The sequence below is a fragment of the Peromyscus leucopus genome, chromosome 4, assembly GCF_004664715.2.
Source record: "Peromyscus leucopus breed LL Stock chromosome 4, UCI_PerLeu_2.1, whole genome shotgun sequence".
NCBI lineage: Eukaryota > Metazoa > Chordata > Mammalia > Rodentia > Cricetidae > Peromyscus > Peromyscus leucopus.
The window spans coordinates 140,137,398-140,152,978 of record NC_051066.1 but is presented as its reverse complement, the minus strand read 5'-3'; the positions used below and the strand labels follow the sequence as shown (position 1 = coordinate 140,152,978).

General features: G+C 52.2%; 1 pseudogene; it reads right to left on the bottom strand.

Moving 5' to 3' along the window:
• Nucleotides 1-4,152: 4,152 nt before the first annotated feature.
• On the bottom strand, nucleotides 4,153-12,000 carry LOC114709826 (annotated as a pseudogene).
• Nucleotides 12,001-15,581: the final 3,581 nt, after the last annotated feature.

The window sequence follows — 15,581 nt, the reverse complement described above, 5'->3', positions numbered from 1 at the left end:
CCCCTATAGACCGACAGACCACAGCCACTTCAAAGTTATTCCCATGCACACAAAGGCAGGCAGATTTAACTGCCGCTTTGGGACACTGTTCTACCCACCTCTAGAAAGTCAAGGCTGGAGAAATTCTGAGGTCATCAGAAGGCCCCGCAGCCTCTCCAGGAACATACATTAGCCAGCGTTTTCCCTGGGAAGCAGGCAGTGGGCTCCAGAGCCCCAGGCTGAGCCCAGTCCTCAGAGAAATTTCTTTGTTTCTCACCCGTCCGTGACCCTACCTTGTTTCGCTTTGGTTTTTAACATTCAAATCCAGGAAGTTGAGGTCTCAGAGCTCAGCCTCACATCAGACCCCCCAAAAGGAAAGAATGCCCACCATTGTTATGGAATCATCTCAAATGAGAAACAGCTGCCTTGTCTCTTGCCTAACCCGGTCTCGAATCACATGCACATGGAAGATAAGGCAAGCGTGAACAGCTACGGAAAACAGTCTCTCCAGCTTCTCAGAAAACCTACAGGTGTGCTGTGTGCAGGGTGAAGGGGCACCTTGTAGGTGCCAGGTACCCGGATGACAGCCAAGAGATGCACGCTCCTGCCGAGACTTCCCTTATGGGCATGGAATTCTGGGCAGCATGCACCTTCAGACACACTGGCTTTCCTTCAGCAAGCCAGGACAAAGGAGCCTGTTGAAAGTACTTTTCCCAGAGGGCAGCGACAACATGTGCCTTAAAAAGGGGAAGTTCATAGTTGGGCATGGTGGTGCATGCCTATTATCCCAACCCCACTGCCCCAGAGGGGGAGACAGGAGGATTGTGACTATAAGGCTAGCCTGAGCTACATAGTGTATTTCAGGGCAGTCACAGCTACATAGCAAAACCTTGTTTCTAAAGAGCTGCCAGGGAGATGGCTCAGTCAGTGTTTGCTGTGAGCGTGGACCTCAGTTTGGATCCCTAGCACCCATCAAAAAGCCAGGCATGAAGCTCTGGAGAAACGCTTCAGTGATTAAGAGCACTTGCTGCTCTTGTGGGGGACTTGGGCTGTTCCCTCCACCCACATCTGGTGGCTTACAACCACCTGTAGCCCCAGTTACATATAGGCACATACACACATACAGTACATACATATGCAACCACTCATACAGACACAGAAAGTAAAACTTATAAATACATTTCTTTTTAAAAGCTAGGCTCAGTGGCACACACCTAGAATGCCAGTACCCGTGAGGTAGGCAGGAAGCTCTCTGGCCAGCAGCCTAGCTGAATCAGTGGGCTGTTGGTTCTGTGAGTGATGTCATCTCAAAAATTAAGGTGGAAAGCCATAGAGGAAGACATCTGACATAATCTCCACAAGCATGCACACACATGCACACATGCAGACACATATACCAGACGCAAAGAAATAAAGGCAGCAGTATGTGAGACAGGCAGCATCGGGCCAGAGCACAGGGCGCAAAGCAGGAATGCGTGCTCACTTAGGTGAATCTTACAAAATAGTCTTGAATCTGATGCCAAAAGGCACGGCCCCTTATTTCACTAGTGAGCTAAAGCTCCGTGGGAACATCGTCAGCAGGCAAGGTGTCTACGGGCTCCCTGTGAGGTATCTGGTTCTGCTTCACAGGGTACCAGCCCAGAGGCATCAGACACCAGATATGGGGAACGTGTCCCCTACACAAGGGTATCTGTAAGATGTACGCACCGAGCCAAGCATGAAAGTGTGGCTCTCCTCGGTTGTTCGACTTCTAGGGAGCTCCCTGCAGGCTGCTTGTAGCAGTCTTGAACACAGCCTCTAAGATCCGCCCTCTGGTCCCAAAACAGGATTGCCAATAAGAAAATCATCCGGGCCGGGCGGTGGTGGCGCATGCCTTTAACCCCAGCACTTGGGAGGCAGAGGCAGGCGGATCTCTGTGAGTTCGAGGCCAGCCTGGGCTACAGAGTGAGATCCAGGAAAGGCGCAAAGCTACACAGAGAAACCCTGTCTCGAGAAAAAAAAAAAAAAAAAAGAAAAAGAAAATCATCCTTATTCTTTCAGCCCTTTACCCCGTGACTTCCTTTCTACACCCAGTATCTTAAGTCTTGATTGAGAAATAACTGCCAACCTAAGACCTCTTTTCTCTGCTTGAAAGCAAAGCCAATTGCAATCTTGACATATCAACCAGATAAATTCAACTTAATGGGGATGTACCGGGACCAAGGACGAGCTGCCAAGAGCAAATATGGACTTGGCAGTGCTTAAATTACTCAAGAACATCCCATGCCAATGTGAAGTCAGGAGTGGCTGTGCACTGGGGAGGGGATTAGGAATTAAGGATTACAAGAAAGGAGCTGAAGCCATGACTTTATCCCAAGTGGAAAATCCTCCTGCCCCCACTCCCCTTAGAGGTTCAGCCATGCATGCCAAACTATTAACCTCTCACTTCCTGGAGGCTGTGCCAGGCCACTTGAACCAGAAACCAAGCACAGGCAGTGTGCATCCAAGTTCCAAACACACACACAGGCCCCCAGGCTCCTGCGCCTACCTCTAACTCACCAGTCAGACAAAATGAGGGAACCCCGAGTGGATAGCCTCTACTGTCTCCAATGATGGAGGACTCCCTTTCAACTGAACACACTGATGCCCCAGGTCACCCCTCTTGGGTTTGATTGAGGTCATTTCCTCCCCTGAAGACCTGCCCAAGGAACGCCAGTGAAGACCTCATGCCCATTCAACCGTATTCGGTAATACCTAATGCTTGCTTCTCAAAACTGTGACCCGAGGCTTGGGGTACCACAGAGCAGCAGAGGCCCATCACCAAAAACAAACAAACAAACAAACAAACCTTAACCCTTTCCCAATGGCAAACTGCCCCACCCTGCACCCCCAGGTGCTGATACTCAGGTAATGAGGGGCAAGATGAGAGATATGGGACAGCTGAGTAGCCTCATTAGGGAGAGGAAAAAAAGCTCCAAGGTCCTTTCTCCGCACCCAAGACTTCCTTACTCCATTTACAGAATTGACTAAGCCACAATGAAGCCTCAAGTTAGCCCTGATTGAGCCTGCTCATCTAGGAGCCAGGGGGCGAAAAATGGGTCAGAACCAGACTTTCACAGATTCTATGGAGAATATTTTTATTACACAGGTATCATACACACAATTATTTAGGGAGCACTTACAGGCATAGGAGTTCAATTCCAATTCACACTTCACCCACACAAACTCTACTCTACTCTTCTGGTTCAGCCCGAAGGAACGAGACACAGTGCTTGATCAGCCCCGATCAGGTTCAGTCTCAATACCCTGTGTGCCTATGCATAAAATCTAGAGGTGCTATGTCATCCATCACCATAAAAGTCAATATTAAAATCGAATCCCATTTCTCAAAAAGTCATAAGAAGTATTTACAGATCCCATTAAATTATGCATAAATAAAATCTGTACACGCAACAGTTTCTCAACAGAGCCTCCTTGGGGACTTGGGGATGACAGGCGCTGCTGTGTGCCTACCCTCTTCAAGTTTATGTGGAAAAAAAAATAATCAAGATATGAAATAAATATGCAAATAAAGCTATACCTTAAAGGAACAGGTCATTTAAAAAATTCCACTATCTAAAGGATTTTAAACTTACAACATTTTTTTTAAAGAGGAAGGAAGCATGAAACAATCAGCAGGCTTTGCTTTCTAAATTCCTTAGAACCAAGAGACCCCCCCCCCTTGAATATGGGGTTGGAAGCCTGTCACGTACCATGGTGAGGATCTGCTAAGAACATCCGACTTTTGCCTCCAACCAGAAGGTGTGATCACTGAGGGGCAGGGAAAGCTAGATAAATACTAATTTTTTAGATAAATATTTTCATGACATAAAAGCCAGACATTATCTTAACACAGAAAAAAATAAGTTATGATTGATCCCTTTATCTCCCATCCATCTGCCCCGTCAGCAGCTCAGTGTGGGCTTTCTTATTAGCCCAGGAGGATTTCACAAAGGGATTCCAAAACTTATAGCACCTTTCAGAGAGGGAATGGATTTCAAAAAAATAAATGTTTAATGAGTAAAAGAACCAAACCAAATTGCTTCGGGATAGTATGTCCAGGGTTAAATAGAAAAGTCATGCCAGGTGGTGGTGGCGGCGGGCGCCTTTAATCCCAGCACTCAGGAGGCAGAGCCAGGCGGATCTCTGTGAGTTCGAGGCCAGCCTGGTCTACAAAGCGAGTTCCAGGAAAGGCACAAAGCTACACAGAGAAACCCTGTTTCAAAAAACCTATCAGAAAAGTCACAAAAACTCCAAGGCAGGTCCAGGGTGAGGCGGATGGTAACTGCTTGCCCCAGGCTGGTGCTTCCCAGGCAGGTTGCCCCAGTGAAGGGGGCTTCAGTCCTCTCCCTTTCCGCTCTGGCCTCCATGCACCCCACTTTATTTCCGGTGCTTTTCTATTTTCTCCATCGTCTTGTTGGAATCAGCAGGACTCTGGTCTCCAGGGTTCATATAGGACTTGTCGATGGTGATCAAAGCCTCCTTGATGTAATTCTGAACTGCAGACACCGCAGCGCAGATGGCCTGGCTGCCGAAGCCGTGAGTTATCAGACTGAAGTGAGACAAGCAGTTCTGTATGTTGGTCTCCAAGATCGGGGCCGGCCTGTTGTTCCCGTTGGGTGTTTCGGTCTTGATTGAGAAGGTCTGTGAACTCTTTGCACACTTGCCTGTGAAGACAGTCAGTTGTTGAACTATATCTGGGGCTCTTGACAGAATAACCCCCCCCCATTCCTATTAGAATAAACTTGAAAAGGGAAAATGTGCTTAATTACTAACTTTTCTATTTATTTAGTGTTTGAGACATCTCAAAAGGTGAAGGCTGGCCTCGAAACCCACTAGGGAGCCAAGAAAGATCTTGAATTTATATTCTTCCTGCGTCTATCTCCAGCACCGAGATCACAGGCACTCACCTCTATTCTTGGTTTACGTAGTGCTGGGGATCAAATGGGGGGGGGGGCTTGCCTGCATGCTAGGCAAGCACTCTGTGAGTGAGACACCCCGGCTCATATTAACCTTTGATTGCCACATCCCCACACTTAGCACCGATCACGTGCCAGGGCCTGAATTCCATTTAATCTCAGCTGCCCCAACAAGAGATAAGTGGATTAGTCCACCTGGCCAAGGTCAAGAGGACCAGGCTCAAGTAGCCCAGGCTAGCCTTGGAACTCACTTTGTAGCTGAGGATGACCTTGAACTTTTTGCTTCTATTGCTTCCACTCCCCAAATGCTGGCATTTCAGGCTCACACCAGCTAGCTCTGTTTTTACGTGGTCCTGAGGATGGCCTCGCTTCATGCATACTAGGCAAACCATACTGAGCTACACAAATTTTTGAATATATGCAAATGCAATAAACAGGGTGTTGTGAGTGCTGTGAGCAGCCTCCATGCCACCTGGGATGGAGCAATTCACCATGGTTCCCTCTTCTACACTCTACTAGAGGTTGGCATTCCCTTTGGCAGTGGAACTCTGGTGGAGACTGGGGCTCTGTGCAAGCCAAATACTCACTGTGCGGCCAGCAGCATACTCTTCCTCGTGGCCATCTCATTTCGTCCCCCAAGATGAGGTCTGGTTAAATAGTCAGCCACTGGTTTACTGGGAAACTCAGCCTCACACACATAGGCGAAGTCCCGGGCCAAGTGGACGGCTTCGCCTGTAATAATAATGTCCGAGAGGTTTAGGGTTGAGAATGGCTGTGGTCAGTATAGTCACTTTGTCTTCTAAAGTGACACCAGGTACAGGGCTCTATGAGCTGTCATTGGGTGCTCACTTTTCTCTGTGTTCTTTTTTGGGAGGTGGGCAGATTAAGATAGGATTTCTCTGTGTAACCGCCCTGGCTATCCTGGAACTCACAGAGATTCCACCTGCCTCTGCCTCCCAAGTGCCACCACTGTCCAGCCTCTTTGTTACTCTTAATTGTCCGTGCATGCTATTGCGTAAGTGTGGATGCCAGAGAACAACTTTTAGGTGTTGCTTCTCTTCTTGTTTTGAGGCAGGGTCTTCTAATGTCCACCATGCTTCATACTGTGGTAATCTAGAGTCTTCCTTTCAAGACTGGGTCTCTGTAGCCCTGGTTAGCCTATAACTTGCTATGTAGACCAGGCTAGCCTTGAAGTCAAGAGATGTGTCCCCAGTGTTAGGATTAACGGTGTATACCACCACTCCTTAAAAAGAAAAAAAAATTCTAGGAAGGTGAAGGCAGGAAGAATTCAGGTTCATTCTAGGCTACACAGTTAGCCCGGGATAAGGGAGACCCAGTCTCCAAGACAATAAAAAAAAAAAGGGGAAGAAGCCAGCATAGCAATGTGATAAGCCTGCAACCATTGCTCAGGAACCTAAAGTTCAAGGCCACCCTGGGCTGAAATGAGACAGTCTGAGGTCCAGGGTGGAGCTTCCTAACTGAAAACAAGTAGAAAGCCTCATCCCAGTGGTGGGGGAGTGGGGAGTAGAGTAAGGGGGAGAAAAACCCGTCTTTTCCTCTCCCAGTAAAGGTGACCTGGCTTCAGGGCTCAAACCCAGACAGCTCTGAGAGCCCAGACTGTGGAGAGGCAGGCCTGAGGTGAGTCAGTCCAGGAGCCACTGTTGGAGCACAGATCTCATTTAAATTTCTCAATGTGGCTAGTCAGGAAGCCTGGCCAGAGCCTCATTAGAAACCCCTCCCCCACAACACCGTTCTCCTCGCAAGACAGCTGTTCTCAGTCAGGCCTCCCCTCGCTCACCTCCGCTCGCTCGCCCTGACCTCCAAAGGCACAGTGGAAAGGCATTGGGGGGTGTGGGGACAACGGCTCTGCCAACCCCCTTTGAGCACCACAGCCACACCATGCGGCAAGGGAAATGTTCTGGAGAGCCTCCTTCTCGTGGTCATCCTCAGCCTTAAGCCAGCCAGCACTAGACTGACAGCGCAGGGGCCCCGGCGGAGGCACTAGAGTGTTCGATAACAATGTGTTCCTCACTTTAGCTATTTACTTTTCTTTTACAGGCTGCATGGCACTCTTGGCTACCTTCCAGGCTAGGGGAAGGGTCTACGTTCAAAACTGGACTGACATGAGCTATGACCCTCAGGAATGGCCTAAGGAGCTCATTTGTGGACGATGGGTTCCATTCCTTAAAAAACAAACAAACAAACAAACAAACACACACAAAAAAAAAACCCTTTGATGAAAGAGAAGAACGGTGAATTGAGCCAGCGCCATTGTATACACTGAGCAGTGTCCTGACACCCCAAAGCTAGAAAAATATACCAGAAAACAGCAATTCGGACTCCTGAAGGGCCTCCACTGACCACTGCACCCTTCAGCTCTCAAACGCTAGTTCACTTTACCAGGAAAGTTTTGCCCTTCCATATGATCTCACAGTTACAGGTTCAGAAAAAACAAAATTGTGTAACATTGGCTTTCTGAGTGAAGCCTCCAGACAACATATAAAAGCAGTCCGAGGTTGTAAACACCACATAGTGAAGTGTTAGGATTCACTGCAATGGACACAATCCACACTGCTTTCATTTCTCTGTTTTTCTCTCAGACAGTTCTTGCAGTCGGTAGAAACGAAAAAACACAGCCTCACTGACCTTCCACAAGAGAGCGTGAGCAGAGTGACTATGGGCAGCTTTCCGTCTCCAGCTGGAAGGTTCAACCCAATTTTGTTCCAACTTTTCCCGCAGGGGACCGGCCTCCATTTTTGGATTTTGCTCTGTGTGAAAAAGAATGTTGGCTACTCTCAAAGAATAAAAAACAAACCAGTGACTAACCCTCCTTTAAAAAAAAAAAAAATCTCAGCGTGGCTGCCACTTCAGAGGGGTGCAGAAAAACCTTCCCAGTTAGCAGTCCCAAGAAACTCCCTGGGGAGACAAAACATTAGAAGTCCCCCTACTCCATGCAGCCGCCTGTCTCTGAATCCCAACCAAATGATAACCTGTTAGTGATTTTAGCACCTTCTGCATTTGGCACTTTCGAAAAGACGACATGCACTAAAAAGCTCTCTTTAGGCAGATTAGAATTTCAGTGTTAAGATATAAAAGTTACATAAATGCTAAAAATACCTCCAGGCCCCGACATATGCACCTCCCCTACCCAACCCCCAGGGGGCCCTGAACGCGCGTCACCTTCTAAGCACACCTCCCAGGAGCGAGGCATTTAGGCATTCGGGTGGTGACAGTCGCTCTGTACCTCAGCCACCGTCACTTTGTACTTAGACGTGGAGCTGAGCAGGGACAGTCTTCCAGGCACCGAGCAGAAGACCTCGCTGGGGTTCATGACTGCTCCCACCAGGTCCTTCTGGCACGGGAGGCCCAAAGGGTTCTTTGGTCATTGAAATGGGTCCTGTAGGGGACAGTAAAAAGGGTCTGTCACTAGAACGGGAGGGGCAGAGACCTTTTCCAAAAGGGCAAACCAAGCTGAAGCTGGCCTTCAGAAAAGTCCACACACACAACTACATATTGCAAGAAGGCTTTTAAAAGCCGTTATTCATTCTTCAAAGGCTGGAATCTGAAATCATGAGTTAACACCTCTGGAACTCTTAATTAGTTGAGATTCCATGTGTGGAGGAGTTGGGTTTTTTTCCTCCCGGTTCCTGGCCATCACGGTAATCTGTTTTATTAAAACATTTGCTTTCAGAGACTGCTTCATGCGAAATAAATGGCATCTCCCCCTCCCCCTCATCAGTGAACTGAAACCACGGGAGCTCATTTAGATCAAGCACCAAACCTTTCAGTGCAGCTGACACGGGTTCTGTTTAAGTTTACTCTGAGATGTTAGTTTGTTTTCCACGTCTGTCTTTCTCCCAACCCCATCTTCTCCCAATTTACTAATGTATCAAGATCACAACTACCTACAATTTAGAATGATTCCATTTCCCCTCAAATAGACTGGTACCGTGTCTAACTTAATATGGAGCCACCCACTCACTGTAATCCGATTTCCCCAATCCCCTCCCTCCTATAAAATCCCCAAAGGCTGTCCTTATTAAGGCAGGCAGTATATTAGGAGGAAGCGATAAATAGTGTCAGAATCAAGGGCTCTCCAGTAGCTATACAGCAGGAGAGGGATCGCTCAGCAGTGAAGTGCCGCTCCCAAGCCCGACCATGGGAGTGCCATCTCCGGAACCCATAGAGTGGAAAGAGAAAACCGACTTCTGCAGGTTGGAGATAGAAATATATAGCTGTATTTCTAAGACAGGGTTTCTCTGTGTAGCCCTGACTGTCCTGGATCTCACTCTTGTAGACCAGGCTGGCGGGAACTCAGAGATCACCTGCCTCTGCCTCTTGAGATTAAAGGCGTGTGCCACCAACGCCCAACTGCTGTAGGTCGGATTTTGACCTTCATACATATCCCCCCCCCACTCTCATGTAATACACTTTACTTCTAAAAAGTAAAACTGAATCGATTTTTCCAACAGTTAAAAATGTCACAGACTCAGAAACTAAGATGCTGTTTGTGTCTCTTATTTTCCCAAGTTAAATTACAGCTCACCTGTACTATATAGCAGCACTAAGGAGGTGACAGAGTGAAGCATTGTCTCAAAAAAGACCACCACCACTAAAAATCTTTTAAAATTTACAGCTCCTCGGAGTTCTTTTCGTTCGGGTCGGAAAAAATAATGCCTTTTCTACTATAAAGGTAAGTCTTTTGAGACGTCATCACTAGGCCTCTCCTCCACTAGACGACCCATGTTGGCCACTTAATACCCCCACTTTGCCGGGAAAAGGGGCAACTTCACAGGTTGGGTCGCACCAACAGTCAATGTTTACCTTTGCGAATGAAGTCTGATCGTGCAGAAGCAGGTGCGGGTCGTCCACATTTCTGGGGGAGAAGGACAATTTCTGTTAAGTTTTGGGGAAAGTGGATGGCTGGAGGGTAAGCGGGAGCGGTAAGGTAGCCTCCCTCCACCCCCACCCAGGCCGCTCCCTTGCACCTCTTCAATGGAGTGAGCCATGTCATGCAGCCCCCAGGTTTTCTGCCAGGCGCGGCTTCCAGGGCATGCGCGTGAGGCAGCAGCAGGTCAGATCGGCGGTAGGCTTCCGCCGGGCACTCACCGCACCCCCTTCCAGCCCCCGAAATGTGGGGTATCAGGCCAGCAGGGCGGCCGTGGTGCCGAGGCCAGGCTGGGGCCCTCCTGGCTCTGCGAACCGGCCAGGCCTGCTGCTGGCTGCCGGTGGGCGCAGGCTGGTGCAGGGGGGATTGGATGCTGCAGCGTAAGCCTCTCCCAGGTGCGAGTAAGGGTCCCCGGACTGCGGGTATGCCAGCTGCTGGTACGGGCGGCGGGAAGTAGGGTGGGCGGCTGGTACTCTGCAACCCCGGTGTGCGAGAAGGAGGCGCGGGGCTGTAGAGTTGTTGTCCGGCAGAAGACAGGTGCGGGGGATACGGGGATTCCCATTGCTGCTGCTCGCGTCGTGGCGACTCCTGGGAGAGAAACAGCAGAGAACCCGGTTAAGACGAAACCCTTGCTACAGCGAACAAGCCAAGCCAAGGGAGAGCACCTGGGCGCTCCACCAGGTTCGCCCCAATCTGTCTCGACCCAGCCCTGAGCCCGAGGGCACCGAGGAACAGTGCGCTCCCAGGGACTTCGTTGTAAAACTACCAGTCTAAGAACTGTGGGAAACGAGTCCTTCGGGCATGCGAGGAAGGCTCGAGCGCTGCGCTGCAGGCGGCGCTCGGACGGTGCCAAGTGCGAGCTCTAGGCCCACCCTCGGGCAGAGGCCAGTGGCTGTGGCAGTAACCCGTGCCTTAGGGGGTCGGCGAGCAGCAAACTTGGCGCAAAAGTGCACTCGCTCACCGGCCGTCCCATGTCGCAGCGGGCGCGCCGAAGCGGCCGGCGCGGATAATGCGCAATGCAGGCGACGAAGAGCGCATCTCCCCGCCCTAAGAACCACCCCCTCTCACTCCTTCAAGGCGAGATCGCCAGGCAAGTGACACTCCCAGGTAAGGTTAGAAAGGGAAGGTCGTCCGGAAAGACTCGGGCGCCAACACGCGGGACTGGAGCCGTGCTCCTTGCTAGCCAGGCCGAGTCTTCTGCGCCTTAGGAGGTGAGGTCTTCCAGCCCGGCTACCGTCAAGATTCTCACACATTCCCGGTGCAGAGAAGGAATGAAAAGACTCTGCCAAATTGGGCAACCTTTGCCTGCGCACGTCCCCTCGCCCCAAGGCGATCAGACTTAATTCCTAAAAGATGTGTCTTTCATCAGTCCCGGGGTCACAAGGGTAGCGGGGACACAGGAGCGGGGCACTGTCGCCCCCTAGCGGAAGCGCCCGTGCCTGCAAACAGGGGCAGCCCCTCGAGGTCGTGCGGGGAGCGGTGCGCTCCAGCAGCTTAGCTGCCTTGGCTCCTCTCTCCTCGCTCCCCAGCGCTCGCCTCGCGCCGCCTGAGTCTTCTTCCTCTTCCCGCTCGTCGCCTCCCTCCCTCCTACTCTCCGAAACTCTAGCTCAACCTGTCCGACAGGATGGAGTACTCGCGAGCGCTCAAGGCCCCATCTGGCCTCACCCCCACCCGTAGTCCCAGCCCCACTTCTCTTGAAAACCAAGCTGCAGTTGTTTGGATTTTTTTTTCTTTTCTTTCCGAGGAGGTAGCGGGGCAGGTGACAAGCCTGTCTTGGAGAAGACTCCGTAAAGGTGTCGTCGGCAGGGAGGCCTCCGTGGGCACTTTGAACAGACTTCGTGGGAAAAAGCCACGTCTGAGAGTCGGAGACAGGGCGCTCTTCGGGGAAAACGGGAAGGGGGGGCGTGCGCTTCGTAGAAACCCACTGTTGAGCTCTGCGGGTGGATCTGCCAGGCTGTTGCCAGGCCTTGTTCCCGAAGGGCAAGACCCGATTCAACAAGGGACTCAGGAGATGGCCAAGGGGTGTCCGGGGAACTGGCCCCCCGTCCCGATCAGAGGCGAGGGCTCCGCGCGAACGTCCCCAGCCTCGGCCTGCGGCCCCGGGACGCTGCTCAGACCGGCGGGCTGCGTTCCCTAGCCCCCGCTCACCTCGCAATCCTCTTCATACTTGACATTATCTGTTATTTTCCACAACATGGCGTCCGGCGTCCCCCAAAACAGTCGCCAGTTAAATCCAGGCTCCCCCCACCCCCGAGCGGTAAATCCACAATCGGGGTCACGGTGGCCAGGCGTCTGCCGCCACCCCCGCCACGCGCGGGCCTCGCTGTCCTGGTCACTGGACGAGCATCGGTGGCTGTGCGGGAAGATGTGGCCGCCGTGGGTGTGTAGAAGCCGCAGCCGCGGACCGGAGAAGCCTCACCCTCACAGTGCGTCCGGCGATAGCCGGGGGACCCGAACGCCTTAATGAGAAGGAAATTATTCATAACTCCTCCCCGGGGCCGGCACGGAGGCCAGGCGCCGGGCGGGGCAGCCCCCAGCCAGTCCCTGCCTTAGCTCCGCCCCGCACCCTGCCTGGCGTCGTGCAGGGACGGGCGTCTCGAGGGGCTTGCAGGGCCATCAGTGGGCAGTCTCTTGACAACCGCAGACCTGTCAGGCTTGGGTACCCGAACGCGGCTTCCTATGCCAGCCCCCTCGCACACCTGAGACTGGCAGAGTCGACAGCCGAGATTTTCCACCACCTCAAGAACCTTTCTCCATCCTCCAAAAGATGGAAGTCACTTGGAGACTCATTTCCGAGGTGGCTCACTCCTGGGGGTTCCCTGACATCCCGTCCCAGCCATTCCAACAGAGACTCCAGGCTGGGGAGCAGCTGAAGCCACAAGGCCCTAGTGTCTCCCGCTTCCCCTCTCCCTGGGTACTTTATTGTCCTGCCCCGGGGATAGGCGAGGAGGGCTTGTGAAGAGTCTGCCCCCCACCACTCCAGGCTCTGCCCCACTCCAGGCTCTGCCCCCTACCCCAGTTCTGAAGAGGCAATTCACCGTAATATTTGCTCAGAATAAATCGGACAACGGCGGCGTGTCACCGCTGTCGCCCGAAGGTGTATCTCTGGCTGCTGGCCGCGGCTGGAGGAGACCGAGCTCCCCGCCCAGGCCCATCCCTGCTGCGATGCCCAGCCCTGCGAGTGCTGGTTTCCTCAGCTGGCGCGGGCGAGCCATTCAGAAGCCTCAACTCGCCCGGGAAAGATGTTCCAGCAGAATAAACCTCCAGCGCCATGGGCCGGGTGGGGTGAGGAGGGGCCGGGAAGTGGGAGGGGGCTACAGAGGTCACCCTTGGAGAGATGTGCACACCTCATCCCACAGAAGGCAGAAAGCAAAGCCTCCTTCCACAGAATGCTGCCGAGCCCTAAAGCAACATTCAATGTTAATGTTTTTAAATTCAAAGAAACGAAATAAATTGGCCCAGTTATTATAAGTGATTTTTTTTCATTCCAAACACAAGGTCGATAATTCTCGAGAGCTAATTTTGTTGGTGTATCCTAACAGTATGTGGAGATTGGCTTCAAACGTTCTCGTTCGGAGGGAATTGGAGGCAGGGACTACTTCGGTTTGATTCCGAAGCCAATTATGCAATCCTGTTGTGGACGTGTGTCCCCTATCCACAGAATAAAGTTGTTTACCATCTTCCTGCTGCTCCTCTGGATTGCATAAGCTTTCATTTAGACCCAGATAGGCCTAAAATAAAGTAACTAAATTAAAATGTCTTTCAAGCCAACCGTTCCCCGTCGCTACAGCAAGGTGATTTTTCGACCAGTTGTGCTAACAAACCCAGGAAGTAGGAATCAAGGGGGTTTTCCGGCATAGCTTAAAAGGCTCTCAAGTCCTGACACCAAGCTTCTAAAACACAGAGGCCCTGGCATTACCCAGGGGAGAGGGCACCTGCTCCAGGAAGCACTGGATTCGGTGTCGCCCGCATGCTAGTGCCCAAGACTGGGAAGTCAAGTCCCAGGCTCTCGCTAGAAGGCGACTGAGGCGCCTTAGATGCCGTGTCTGGTGGGATGAGGCTCCTCTCCTGGCCTGGGTGCGGCTCACCTCATTCCAGCCCCTTGCTGTTCTTCCCGCAGCTGCGCTTGCCCAAGCAGCCCAAGTCTTTTCTGCCTCCCGAGCTTTTGGCGCTGGCGAGGAGACAGAAGGACGGCGTGAGGGTCTGCACTCGCCTCTCAGGATCTGGGGACTTGGGAACCGCTAGACAAGCTTTTCGTTCTCTCTAAGCGACAGCGCAGCGCTTAATGGAGAGGGGGATTTGCACGCATGATCTCCGCGACTCTGGGGACCCTGCCCACCCACACCGCCTTGGGGGTCGGACCTAGACACACAGTCCCAGGTGCAGGAAGCTTCCGCCTTCCCTGAGCTCAGCTTTTCATCCCTTGGCTCCCGCATTCTAAACAAATCTCCTACCCTCGCCCACGGAAAGACGAGATGCTGCGTCTCGCCCCTTGGCAGCCAAGACCGGGAAGGTGCCCACTCAGCATCCGCCCTACCGCCCGCTGAGAACTTGCTATTGAGGTCCCCGCGCAGCCCAAAGCAGAGGTGTGGGATGGAAGGCGGCCAGGGCTCTGCTCTGCCGCCCCCTAGGATCCTGCAGTCACTCACACTCTGGCAACCCAGGACCCACCTCAGAGCCAGCCGATGGCCCAGGAAACCAGACAGGAGGCGACCAGGTGTGTGCAAGTCCACCTCCACCGGCGTCACGAATGTGAACCACCTCCAAAGAAGCACGCCAGCCAGAGTGACTCTGGCAACGCGGTTTGGGGGCTCCATTCCCCTGTCCCCGCCCCTACCCCCAGCCCAGGCCAGAGAAGGAGTTATCTATATAAACTGGACTGCCTCCCCAAAAGACTCTCTTTTCGCTTAGGGAAGGAGACCCCAAGGACTTTCACAAGCGCGGCGCCACGTGCCGAGCTCTGTTCCGCCCTGGGGACAGTGCAGGACCTCTGTCAACCACCTGCTTGCCTGGGTTGGGCAGGGCCCTAGAAATCAGTTTCCGCCGCAAATCTCTGGAGGAGGGTGCCCAGCCACGCCCCACTCTCTTGTCCTAGTTCGGGCACGCGCTGGACGATTCAGGGTTTGAAAGAGCTCCCAAATAGGCCGGCGAGATGGCTCCGTGGATAAAGGCGCTTGCCGCCAACTTTAATACACAAGTTGGATCCCGGATCCACACGGTGGGAGGAGAGAACTGACTCCACCTGCATACACACAGCACACCATGGAACGTGCGCGTACACACACACACTAAATACATACGTAAATGAATACATACCTTTAAAAAATACAAAAAGCTTCCAGAACTAACCCCAGGGGTGCTGCGGACACCAATCCTTGGGAGCTCCAAAATAATAGCAATGATTTTTAAATTCTAAGCAGAATAAACAGCACACTGAGAGGCCTCAGCCCCACTCAGTCCGTGAACGGCTCAAGTCTAGCTCAAGGCCGCAGGGGCCTGAAGCAGTTTCTCGGCCTTCGGGTCTTCCTACCAGGCAACTCTTCATCAACAGGCAAAATGAAGCGGAATTAAGAATCCTTGCATCTACCAGGCTTCCAGGGATCCCGTTCTGTCCAGGTCTGGGCTCGCACTCCTTTGCTCTGCTCCCTTCCGGAGCGGCTAAGGTGAATTTGGTTTTTAACTTCCTCAATCGGCAAAGTTACCTGGTATCTCAGGCCTCTCTCCTAGAGACTTCAGAACCCCGAAGGAGACAAGCATGAGACCGCCCTGCCCTGCCC